Below are 13,487 nucleotides of genomic sequence, written 5' to 3' on the forward strand. Positions count from 1 at the left end.
CTGTAATTCTTCCCGAGCCTACCCATTGCTTTAATAGGCCTTCAATCTTAGTAGTCATGTCCTCTTTGAAGAGAGATCATTACTGGAAAAGGGGCTCAAGTTTGCCCCTTCCACTAAGATTGATTCATTCAGTATTTTATAGATGTTCAAAAGTATTTGAGAAAATTCACATTTAAAAAGTTTTTTCTATTAAAGGGTGATTAGGAGGTAGAAATGGACACAGAAGTTGCCACTCCCTTCAGACCCAAATCTACTTTTTTTCCTGCCCATCTTAAGGGTAATTTCCTTGAAACGTTTAGTAAAGTCGTACTAGATGATATAGAAAAACTAGAAAGTAAAACAATCAGGAGTAATCTTTCAGTGCAGTGCACGAGGTTCGCCCCAAGTTACGCTAACATGTTTATGGGATTGTGGGAGTTAGAGGCCATATGGAACCACAAGCCATTTGGGGTGAACCTGGTGTCCTGGCGCAGCTATATTGATGATATCCTCTTCATTTGGTGAGGGGATAGAAGCTCTTTAGAGGATTTTTGTAAATATCTCAATTCCAACAATAAGAATTTTGTTCTTTCTTTTAATATCAGTGAATCAAGTATAGATTTTTTGGATTTGACTATTTACAGTGAAAACAATCAAATCAAAGCCAAAAACTATGTTAAACTTACTGATTCAAGAGCTTATATTAATAAAAAAAGTTGTCACCATAAAAAGTGGTTAGACACTATTCCCACAGGACAGTTCAAAAGACTTAAAATAAACTGTACAGATCAGAGTATTTTTTCTACACAAGCAAAGGAATTAAAAACTTGCTTTCTGTCTAGCGGTTATGAGGAGGAGGAAATTGATATAGCCATCAATTTGGTTAAAGATACCAACCGTGATAGTTTTATTGTAAAACCTAAAATGTATTAAAAACAAATCAGATACAGATAGATTCAAATGGTCTTTTATATTGCAATTTTCATCTCAACATCATCATGTGGTTAAGATTTTTAAAAAACATTGGGGTATCCTCAAAAAAGATCCGGTGTTGGGGAAAGAACTACCTGAATTTCCCATCTGCATTTTTAGAAAAGCTCCTAATCTTAAACAAAAACTAGTTAGGAGCTTTCACCCAAGTACAATAAAAAATAGAGGTGTGACCTCTGAGGAGTTTCATAGATGTGGCACGTGTATAGGGTGCAAAGTCATTCCTAATTCTTTTGGGAAACAGGCTACCAAATTAAAAGTTAACAACAAACAAGTAGTTATTAAGGATTTTATCACCTGCCACACATCTAATGTTATTTCTGGAATCGAATGTGAATGCAGGAAATTTTATATTGGAAGAACGAGCAGACAATTAAAAATTAAAAATTAGTGAACATGTTAGGAACAGCCGTAAAGGATTAGAAACACATGCTCTTTCCCTTCATTTAAGGTTGCCCATAATTGTGATGCTTCCAAAATAAAAAACTTCTATGGTTTTAAGAAAGTAAGTCTTGGCCAAGAGAAACAGACATTATGGTTAAGTTCGCCAAGGAGGAAATGAGTTTTATTTATAGATACAAAACCCTTGTTCCGCTTGGTTTGAACAAGGATTTTGAAGTAAAATGGTTTCTTTGAAAATTTCACCTTATGTCAATTCAGTGTAATACTAGACCATTTTTTAACTTTAATACTAAGAAGGTGGAACGCATGGTGGACCGCACAAAAAAATATTTGATTATGAAAGAACTGGACTTGCAGAACTGGATCCGGCAGCAGTGGAACGCAGGATGCGACTTCCGGTATTGTTTCGGTCTAATGAGGAGAATTACACTGACATAGTGGCTTGGTGCGAATGGACTGGGATTGTGCAATATCAAGGATAGGTTTTCATTAGTTGATAGTGATCCATGTCTTGAATTAGGTTTAACCACTCTTAGGGGTATAAATATCCCACTTCAACACAACCTCATTATGCTTTGAGAAAGATACCAGGAAGTATCGAAACGCGTTGGCAAGGAGGTTGGGGACAGGAGATTAGACTACCACCGGTGTTGGATAGAGCTTGCAGGGATGCCTGATTTTACCACACTCATGCTTGTTTGTCTGCTTTGCATAGTGGACCATTCCACCGGGTGAGAGTCCAGTACTACTGCCTCTGTATACATTTTACAGCTGTTTTATTGTTTTTGCATATTAAATTATTTGATTACGCTATGGTGGAATTTTTCCAATTTTTTTGAGGACACGTAGCTGCTAATCCCTCTCAAAACACCTGTGCATTTGTCTACTTGTACTGTAGACCAACATACATGGTAGGAGTCCACTTAATCATTGACATCCTGATTACATTTTTGAACATACACCTTTTGCCCTATGAAGTGTTTCTCTCTTCTTTTTGAGGACAAATACAGAAAAGGACGTTTATTTGTGACATTTCAATAAGAACTGGTGTACATTTGTGTTCATTCAGCGCCAAGGGATTCATTATTGGTGATATTGTTGCAAGTTTGTGTTTTTGGAGTGTGGGTGATACTCTTCATCAAGTAAATCATAGGCTGCTTATTGAGCGCAGTGGTTAGGTTCAAATTTTTTTCTTTGCTTTAATAGGCCATCTGATTAATGATTAATGTATAAATAATATTAAAAAAATACTTTTATTAAGTTGTAATGAGGAGAAAAGATTATACTGCCTTTATTAGAATTAGAGATGAGCGGATTCGGTTTTACTCGGTTTTACTCGGTTCTCAAAACCGAATCTTATTGGCTCACGGATGTCACGTGTTTTGGATAGCCAATAAGATTCGGTTTTGAGAACCGAGTAAAACCGAGTAAAACCGAATCCGCTCATCACTAATTAGAATGTCATAATAGCTGTGTAGCCAGAAAATCTTTTAGAACATACCGAAAGCTGCCAGCCATAAATTTGTGAAAATTGTCTCAAATCATTTACTGTACTTTACTGTATGTGGCTAAATAAACAAATGGCCTTTTTATCAACAGCACATGCTTTCTTTGTCTTAAAAAGATGAGAATGGATACGCTGCTGGCCGTAGGGGCTACTGAGCACCATCCTCCACACTGTGCTCTCAGCCTGGCTGCTTCTGATACATTCTGCTGGGTACTGTTCAATTACAGGCAACTGGGGATTAGCTGTGTGCAGTGTCCCAGCTGTCACCCCCCCTCCTGGCCTCCATATTTCTGTTAATCTTCATTGCCCTACATTCCCTTCTACTGTGGGAGACACAGCCAGCCTCACTTATATGTACCCTGTTTCCTTGATGGGACTGGAGCTCTCTCCTGTGGCGACTCCCTGAGTTGCACCCTTTCTTCAGACTTTCTTATACTATAACGGGGAGATAGCGGAGACCCCCCCTCCCCCCCGCTGCTGTATCTGCTCTTCTGAAGAGGGGATTCATTGAGCACCACGACATGTTGGCGGACATCCGGCTTTCTGCAACTACGATACTCTACCCTTCACATCATGGTGCCTGACCTTTAAATTACAATGACCTGACCGAGCCACGCTGGGGGGAACACGTGATATGTCGCCTGTCAGTTGATAGCCAGTTCGACGATAATTCCTTCTGACTACGCTTAGCACCGTGCCTCATGCCGAGAAGACGTTCCACCAAGAAAGTGTCAACTACTCCAGCCGACTCATCCCAAGCCAAGGCTTTTCGGACGCTATTCCGACCACCAGTGAATGATTCTACCTCATCCACCCCTTCCTCGTCCTCCTTGCTCTCCAGAGCCATGGCCGGTAATACGGCTGAGGGGCTCCCTGCTCTCCTTCCACCATCTTCTCCTGTGGTGGAGTCCTCAGATTTATCTACCATCCTCTCCAAATTGCGGTCCCTTCCCATCCGCCAGGACCTGCAGCAAGACCTTCAGTCCATGGAACAACGGATATAGGATTCCTTTCAGACCCGTCTCTCTTCCATACAGTCCGATGTCGCTCAGGTCGCAGACAGAGTGGTAACATTGGAAGATTGTTCTGAGAGGACAGATTCTACAATATCTGATCTCCATGATCTCATCTCTCGCCAGTCGCGTTCTCTGATAGCCATGGGCCACAGACTCGATGACGTGGACAACAGAGGACGCCGGAATAACCTGCGAATACGGGGATTGCCTTTAGACGTCGCACCCCAAAACGTTGAATCTGCTCTAACCAAAATACTCAATGAACTTTTGGGAGCGGACTCTGACTACCGGATGGTGTTTGACAGGGCACATCGGGCCTTGCGTCCTAGAGGGACGCCGATGGAAAGACCCCGTGACGTTATCTGCAGACTCCACTACTTTCAGGAGAAAGAGGAGATTCTTAGAGCAGCCAGACGGGCACCGGACATTACTTTTGATGGCCATAGGATACAAATTTTCCCGGACCTCTCGTGGTCTACCTTACAACAGAGGCGTATATCATCCGCCCCCTCACAGATGAACTTAAAAACCGTAACATCAAATTTCGGTGGGGATTCCCATTATCTATCCAAGTGACCTACAAAGGAACCCTTTTTGTCCCACAGGAATATGATGGCGTTAAGGACTTCTGCTCAGCCCTAGATATCCCTGCCCCGAGTCTCCCTAATTGGCTGGACCCGTTTGAACTTTCACTGTCTCCTCCGCCCCAAGTGGAACGGTGGCAGAGAGTCCGTAATCCTAGGAGGCGACGATGGGATGACACGTTCGAGGAATCTGCAACCATTCCTGCTGCTACAGTTGCCGCAGATGACACGGGACGACGAAGGCGGGCAAGACCTCCAGTTACAATTTCCAGGGACACGTGACTACTTGACATATTTATTGTGTTTTTGATATGTTGTTTTCTCATTTGCGATTTCCTTCCACTGCTGGTTGAATAGTTCTATGTCGGCAATTGCTTCAGTACTTGTTTGCCTTCCGTGGCTGCTTAGGTAATGCCACTTCCTGCCAAGTTATGTACTTTGTTTTTTGTTTTTGTTTATTGGTTTCTAGGTTGTGTCGCTTTTATATTGGGTTAATGTTACCTGTTATGCCATTTTGCCTTCGGCACCCAGTGCTTTGCTTGATCTCGTAGTCTTCTGATTCAGTTTCTTCTTTATTCGAACTGCTCTGTCTACTGAATAATTTTGTTTGTATCTCAATGCTATTTGATGGCGATGTAGATCATGGGCCGTTTCTGGTTTCCCATGACTAATGATGCAGAGTACTGCTGCTGTATTGACAGCTGTTTTCTTTGTCTTTTATTGTCTACGTTACCTCCCCCTGTCCTTCCTCTTGTGCTTTCCTTCCCCCCTCCCCCCACTTGGATGAGGTATTATAGGCAGTTACTCAGTAACATATCATTATGGCTAATTTAAAGTTAGTATCATTTAACGTAAAAGGCCTTAACATCCCAGAGAAGAGATCCCGGCTTCTGCACTCTCTACATACCGATAAAGCGGACGTGGTGTTCCTTCAGGAGACACACTTTCAAAGAGGTGCCTCTCCGAAGCTACACTCCCGTCATTTCCCGCAGGGATATTATAATGATTTCTCTGGGGCTAAGGCCAAGGGGGTTGCAATTTTATGTGCTAAACATATTAGATTGCATGACGTATCAGAAATTCCTATTGGAGATGGGAGGGGCCTGCTGGTGAAGGCTACTATTGCTGACCAAACTTTTACATTTGTTAACCTTTATCTCCCTAATCAGGGTCAGATCCGTTTTATGAGGGAGGCGTTGGAGCTGATAGAGCAATCTCTGGCAGGGGTATTAGTGACAGGAGGCGACCTTAACTGGGCATTGGAGCCTCTTCTAGATACTTCAACTGGAGCACCCAGATCCTCTTTAAATGATGTTAGACGCTTTAAGTCACCTGGCGCCTGCTCCACCCCAAAGATAGGGACTACACGTTTTACTCTTACCCACACAATTGTTATACCCGTATCGACTATCTCTTTGTGGATCACAACTCCCTTGATTTTCTTGTAGATGCCACAATAGGTCAAATAGTTGGCTCTGACCATGCCCCCACTACTCTTATCCTATCTTTACGCCACCCTCCCCCGCACCAATGGCGTTGGCGCTTTAATGAGCGATTTCTCAGAGACCCAGACTGTCGGGCCCAATTAGAAAGTACTATTGAGGATTATATTGCTCTTAATGTGACTGACGAGGTCTCCCCAGTGACGGTATGGGAAGCCCATAAATGCGTGATTAGAGGCAAATGCATCCAACTGGGCTCCCTCCTCAAGAAACAAAAAAATTAATGTCGGGAAGCCCTACTTGCTAAAATTAAAAGACTGGAACTCATACATAAATCCACACTAACTTCCGATGTGTTAGCAGAGCTGCAAGAAGCTCGGTCTTCCCTTAATAATTTGCTGAAAGAAGGCACCCGCAGGGCGTTCCGCTGCTGCCGACACAAGTTCCATAGGTGGGGTAACAAGCCTGGGAAGCTTCTTGCCCGTGCTCTTCGTGCCCAAAGATCCCTAACTTATCTTAAAGAGATTAGGGACTCCTCTGGTGTGCCTCTTGCTTCTGACGGTAAGAAGGCTGAGATCTTTCATGTGTACTATACGAAACTCTATCATTTGACATCACTGCGCTCCCAATGTGAGCAGTCAATACATTGGAAGGCAGTAGAGGATTTCCTAGAGGAGATTAATTTTCCGTCCCTCTCCCCAGCTATAATTAAAGCCCTTGAAGACCCTTTCACAGGCGACGAACTTATGTCCGTCCTGAAGTCCACCCCGTCTGGTAAAAGTCCGGGCCCCGACGGCTTCCCCATATCTTATTACAAAACGTTTCAGGATAAACTTCTCCCTCTCTTGCTCCGCGCTTGCAATTCTGTCTCTCCGCAGGCCCCCTTTTCAAATCAGTCCTTAGGGGCCTACGTCACGGTCATCCCTAAAGACGGGAAAGACCCATCATTGCCATCCAGTTACAGGCCAATCTCCCTCCTTAACGTTGATATTAAATTGTATGCTAAACTCTTAGCGAACCGCCTGTGTTTGTTGCTGCCGGCTGTGATACACTTGGATCAGGTTGGCTTCGTTCGAGGTAGAGAAGCAAGGGACAACACCATAAGAGTGATTGACCTGATAGCCCATGCAAGCTCCGTTAAGGCTCCTATGATGCTTCTCTCCATAGACGCTGAGAAAGCCTTTGACCGCATTGACTGGGTCTTTATGGAAATGACACTGCGACGATTGGGCCTGGGGAGGTGTTCTTGCAAAAAATCTTGGCGCTATATCGAGCTCCCTCGGCGCAGGTGCAGGTGAACGGAATACTTTCTGACCCGATAGCCATCTCTAATGGGACTAGGCAGGGATGCCCGTTGTCACCATTGATATTTGTTATCTGCATGGAGGCTCTGGCTAGGGCCATTCGGCAGAACCCTGATATCACTGGCTTGAAAGTGGGTGGAAATGAACATAGACTTGCATTGTTCGCGGACGACCTTCTGGCGGTCGTTACAAACCCTGCTGTGTTCCTGTCTACTCTTATGAAAGAATTTGCACGCTTTGGAGCATTATCCAATTTTAAGATTAATTATGCTAAATCGACGGCCCTTAATATCTCCCTCCCCGCTGACTTAGTCTCATCCCTGAAGACTATGTTTCCCTTCACCTGGCACCCCACACACATTAAATATTTAGGCATTTTGATCCCCTCCTCCCTTTCGACTACAGTCACTCTAAATCACCTCCCTTTACTGCGTAAGCTGCGTAAGGAAATGTCGCAGTGGCTTCAACAGAAGTTCTCCTGGCTAGGCCGTATGAGCATTGTGAAAATGAATATCCTGCCACGGCTGCTGTATCTCTTCCAGACTATCCCCTTAAAGCTCCCCCATCAGTTTTTGGTACACACACACAAAGCTATTAGCCGATTTGTTTGGGGTGGCAGGAAGCCCAGGTTCAAGCATTGCTACTTATTCTATAGGAAGGCTCAGGGGGGCCAACAGCTGCCCATGGTTTCGACATATTATCAGGCCACGATTTTGAATAGGATCCTGGATTGGTTGCGACCTGGTGCCGGCTCTAAGCAGTGGGTTGACTTGGAGAGACGGTCCTCGGGTCTACAATTACAGGCAGTACCCTGGCTTAGTACCATTGGCCGCTCCCCACACCTGACGGTTGGACCCACTTTAGCTCTATGGAAAACACTGCGTTATAGACTGGGTCTTTCTTCATCAACTTCCCTGCTTCTCCCGCTTCTTGACAACCCACTGTTTGGGCGGGGTATGGGTGGAGGTGCGGCAGCCAGATGGAAACAGGCAGGCTTGACTAGGGTAACACATTTGCTCTCCGGGGGGAAGGTCAAATCTTTTGTCGAACTCAGGGAGGGCACTGATATTCCTGCGACTGACTTCTGGTTCTATCTCCAAACTCGTCACTTTACTTTGTCTCACAGGGCAGCTACTGCGTTAACTAGCAGCATTACACCTTTTGAAGCAATGTGTTCCCAATCCTCTGAACCCACCCATGTTGTATCAGGTATATATAAGATATTGCTACATGGTCGTTTCACAGGAGATCCCGCTTTCTGTACGAAATGGGATGCTGATCTTGCACCTAGAGGGATACATATTAATTGGAAGAAACACTGTGAAGTTATGTCCCGTTGCTCTACAAGTTTAGAAGTCACTGAAACACAGTATAAATTGCTTACTAGGTGGTATCGATGTCCCTCCCTTCTGCATAAGTTCTTTCCTTCAGTATCCCCGTTGTGCTGGAGGTGTGGAAAGGACCAAGGTACCCTTATTCATATATGGTGGGACTGCCCACTGATCGCTACCTTTTGGGGCCAGGTTATTCAAATTTCCTCCGAAATCCTGGTGTTTCAGGCTCCTACTGGGATTGACTTCTGGTTGCTCTCCCACACTGCAATTCCACTAGCAAAGTATAAACATTCCCTTCTCGAGCATCTGAACAACGCAGTGAGGGCGGTGGTACCGGTCCACTGGAAGTCTCCGCCCCCCCCCCCAGAATATGGGAATGGTTCCAGCGGATAGAATTTTATGGAACAATGGAGGATATTTTTCATTCAGTCCTAGACACACATGCCGACTATGTCGCCACGTGGTTTTCTTGGCTGGAATTTAAATCTACCTCCACCTACAAAGACCAGATCCCACTAGACTCACCATGATACTGCTTTCTTGTGTAGTCCACCTCACTGTACGGAACCCATACTTGCACCTAGTTCAGATTGATTAGCTCACTCATTCCCCTTCCCTGACTTTCCCCTTTTCCCCCCTCTACCCTTTGTCTTGTCTTTTTTGTGGATTCTAGATGTTCTATGCTATATTGGTCTATCGACCCATGTGTTTATACAATATTGTACTATTTGTAACATCTTTGTTTTTTCTGAAAAACCAAAATAAAGAATATATATAAAAAAAAAAAAAAAGATGAGAATGGAGCATAGTGTTTGTCCATCATCGAGGGGGGACCACAGTAAGTGTGGAGAATGAACGGTAATAAAAAATTTGTGGGGTTTTTTGTTTGTTTATATCAAACAACATTAATTATTGTATTTTATTTTAAAAAAACAAAACATACTGTAAAAAAAATATTTCAGGGACATTGGTGCTCATGGAGCATGTCTAGAAAATGGGGATGATAGAGACAGGTGGGGGTGAGGGAGGGGTTGGTTTCAGAGAAAAACTGACACAAACATACATGATCGTGCAATTCAATTGCAGGCAATACTTAGGGTGAGATTCAAATGATATATCATGCCCAATTTTCTTTCTAAAATGATCTCTGTTATCGTGCATATTGTGCCCATAGTAATCAGGTTTACTGTGTAAAGGGTTAGGTGCCTCACTACTCCGGGGTAGCGAGCTGAAATAATGATACAACGTCCCTGAGGGCAGAAACAGAACGAGTGTGCAAAGGGGTGAAAAGAATTGAATCTCCCCCTTACAGTCTACAAAGCATAAATTATGCACATGCGATAGCACTTAGATTGCATATTTTTATAAACACCCCTGAGGCCAACAAAAATAGACAATTTTGGGTAGAAATTGGGGGAAATTTGGTGTGCCACTGCTGGTGTTTCAATGCCATTGCAGGCATCACTGGTAATTTACCCCTGAATTGAATTGACCCACAAAGTTCAAGAGGCAGTCAGTGCTGGGCTAGGGAACTAGGGGTGAGGGAAGACAAAGGATGGGCTTGGAATTGGTTGGGCCTGTGATCACTTACCTTCTCTTCTACTGGCAAGTTCCAGCGCTATACACTTCACATTACTGCAGGCCAGGCCGGGTCCATGTGTACAATCAAAGTGCTTAAAGCAGGCAGGGGAGGAGTGAGGCTTGTAACGGAGCCACACGAGCACATCCAACACTAACAGGAGCAATTGTTGTGCAAATTGAAACCTGCTGGCCGCATGCTTCTGCATCGCATTAGAATTAGGCAGCTCACAGCAAATGTTGTGTGGCACCACAGATTACGGCGACATCTGCCATTTACAATGGGTGCATGGACATCAGGGAGTTTTGCCCATTCAATCAAGAGTCTAGTAGGTCTCCCAATAATCTGGGAACCTTCCTGACATTGCGAGAAGGTAGGCAACTAGTAGCTATCCTTTACTGTAAAACAGCAAAAAATATATAACTGTCAAGATGTTGGATTCAGCTCCTCTTTCAGAATAATCCCCCCCCCCCCCCACCCACCACCAAACAATACATGCAGCAAACTGGAACATGAAATAAAGTTCATTACAAACCATATGAATATTATCGCAAACTGTGATTGAAAGACCTTACCAAAGGTCTTGTTTTTTTTTCCTTCTAAAGAATTGTTTATGGCCTTGACAATCTTGTAACTGTTTTGAAAATTATAACATCTTTAAAAATGATCATAAATAAGCAATGTGCTGTATTTTTCGGAAACAAAATTCCAGAAACAAGACAATTGGATTTCTGAACATTTTGTAAAGCTCTGAGAAAGCACTCAGCAATCTTACAGGTAAGTACAATTTCCAGTAAAATAGGGCGGTAGATTGGAAGTATTTAATATTGACTCTTAAGAAAATATATTTTATTTTGTTTTAAGCTTAGATTTCAATAGATTACTACCATTCAGAATGTAAAACATAGTTATTTTACGGATTAAAGATTGGAATTTTAAAAATACAAATACTTTATGCTTACAGTACAATGATATACAGAAGATGTATAATCAGTTTGTACGTAACACACATGTATGTTACAACTGCAAGTGAATCTGTCCATGAGTTTCCTGCTTTGTTTAGGTGAAAGGTCTGGGTGTATGGCGATTTTTCAGTGGTTTGACAGCTGTTAGACCTCATCTAACATAAAAAGAATCCCTTTTCCTAGACAAAAATAGGCTACTCTGTGCCTTCATATTTTCATGAAGTTTGAAGTCTGCAGAGTCAAATGCCATTCAGACAGCCTTTCAAGCAAAACAAAGCAAACCAGCTGCCAAGTAATACAATGCCTTAGTAAGGAACTCAGTGCCACCACTGTATGCTTCCTGATGGAGGATTATCAGATTAACATGAGTGCACCTCTGTACTCAAACATATTCATGGAAAAAGATGCCAAGGTTATTTTTTTATTTACTGCAAATGACAGTTCAGGACAGGTAGAAACATATAGTAAGTTGTATTCTGGTATACTTGTCTATACTGTACTGAGCTCCAGTACCTAAATTTATTTATATGAAAGTTGTAGATGGAGAGTGGACTAAAGATAACTGAATATCATATCAAATAAACAAACAAACATGTTCCGTTTACCTATCACAATGAGGATTTGGTGGGATTTCATTTTTAACAGAAAATAATGGCTAACAGTTTTAATAAACTCAAAATGGCATTTAATATTGTTTGGGTATTGCAAAAGAACATTAAATAGCTCTGAAAAAGACAAGAAAAATTTAAAATTAATATTATTTCTATATAGAGAAGGACGGTTGGTCTTATAGGGGGAACCAAATGCCAGTGGGAAATTGAAAAAACCCTGCGGGACATAAAATGCATCTTTTATTCTTTTATTATTATTATTATTTTGGGACCCAAATTGGGTGCGATGGAAGCAAAGTTTTTTTAAATCATTAACCCTCGCTACCAATTGAATCTGCCCCCATAATGTCATAATCCTGGGTGGTTGTCCCTTCAGCATTAGGGTAGAACAGTTGGCTGACAGAAGGCGTAGATGGTGCAGTCAGAAGATAACCACATGTATGGTCAGAGGTGTTTCTTGCCAGTCAAGATTTGCCCATTGTCTCTGCCAACAGCTGATAAACTCTATTTAGTTGTTGAGACACTTTTTGGGGGTTTTCAGGGCCCCATTTATTCCAGTCCGCATTTTTAATGCCTTTGTGCTAAATTACTTTTGTCTAAAGTTGCATCATGAAAATGAAAATTTCCACACAAAGTTTAGCAATCTCCTTTTGTGGGAGCTCAAGCTCTGGTAACAGCATAATCTTCAGTTATCACCCTGCTACCGGGTTCAGAGTGGGCGCGTGTCCTGTGCATGTGTAGTCACTGGCCTGTGCATGCATCAGTGGTGCCATCATAGAGTGATCCTAACAATCCTTTTCCAAAAGAATCTGCTATACAGTAAACCAAGCTCCGGAAGCTGTCAGTAAATCCCGGGGAGCCTTTATATTTGTGGGTGTCCCCAAAAACACCCCCAAATATTCTTTAATAAATATGCCCCATAGACACTAAAAATGGCCAATTTGTTCAAATTTATGTGAAGCATTGAGAGTCTTTGATGTATAGGATATAATTTTATAATGTTGAATTAAAAAAATGGATTTGCATGACCTGCATGAGCAGTTAAAATAAGACAACACCTCTCCACCATCCTTCTCTGGCTTCCAGCACACTACTACCTGAATACAGCTTTCATACTGTACGTCCATTTATTGCTATGTCTCACTTAAAATATTCTGCACATTCACAAATAGAGAACATCTCAATTTCTGTTATACACAGGCCATTGTACTATCAGTGACAACCAGCATATGAAAAAGCAAGCACTGTAGTTCCATGCTCTATATTGAAGACCTGAACGATTTATATGATCGCTGAACGCTTTATGATTTTGACTATCCTTATTTTCACAGTTGGGAGTGTGTAATCCCATCTATATTTTCAGCAAGGTGCCCAGTTATTTCTAGTCATACCCCATACTGTAGCAATACTAAAGATACAAATAAGATTAGGTTTAGTAAATATGGAAAATGTTCCAAGAGTCATATTCTCTGGGAAGCGGAGATATTGTTATATAAAATGTTTCCTTAACCTTTGGGATTTAAAAGGCTTCAGCAATGACAGATCTCCTTCGGATGGAAGGAATAGTCAATCTTGGCATTCTTCATTAAAAACCATTAGACACTTGGCATAAAGCATTACGGTCATCTTACAGGTAAGTTACAGCAGCAGGAATATAACTAGTTCATCTGAAGTTTGATTGCAATATCATATTACAGAAGCTATGGACGTTGGCCGAGAATCTGGGGGGTCAGTTACAGAGATTCAGTGAAAAGTGTAATTAGTAATAAATGAT

The 13,487-nt window shown here is 42.3% G+C and overlaps 1 protein-coding gene and 1 long non-coding RNA gene across 5 annotated transcripts in view; one reads left to right on the forward strand and one right to left on the reverse strand.

Annotated features, from left to right (window-relative positions):
• Window positions 1-13,487, reverse strand: part of ARHGAP10 (Rho GTPase activating protein 10) — a 614,077-nt gene that overhangs the window by 101,172 nt on the left and 499,418 nt on the right. The gene's annotated exons all lie outside the window — the stretch shown is intronic.
• The window catches only part of LOC134921258 (uncharacterized), a 95,979-nt gene continuing 93,345 nt past the window's right edge, over window positions 10,854-13,487 (forward strand). Inside the window, exon 1 of the long non-coding RNA XR_010177474.1 lies at window positions 10,854-10,914. This is a non-coding gene — a long non-coding RNA (uncharacterized LOC134921258). The remainder of the gene's footprint in view (window positions 10,915-13,487) is intronic.

Source organism: Pseudophryne corroboree, chromosome 1 (genome assembly GCF_028390025.1).
Source record: "Pseudophryne corroboree isolate aPseCor3 chromosome 1, aPseCor3.hap2, whole genome shotgun sequence".
Classification (NCBI taxonomy): domain Eukaryota; kingdom Metazoa; phylum Chordata; class Amphibia; order Anura; family Myobatrachidae; genus Pseudophryne; species Pseudophryne corroboree.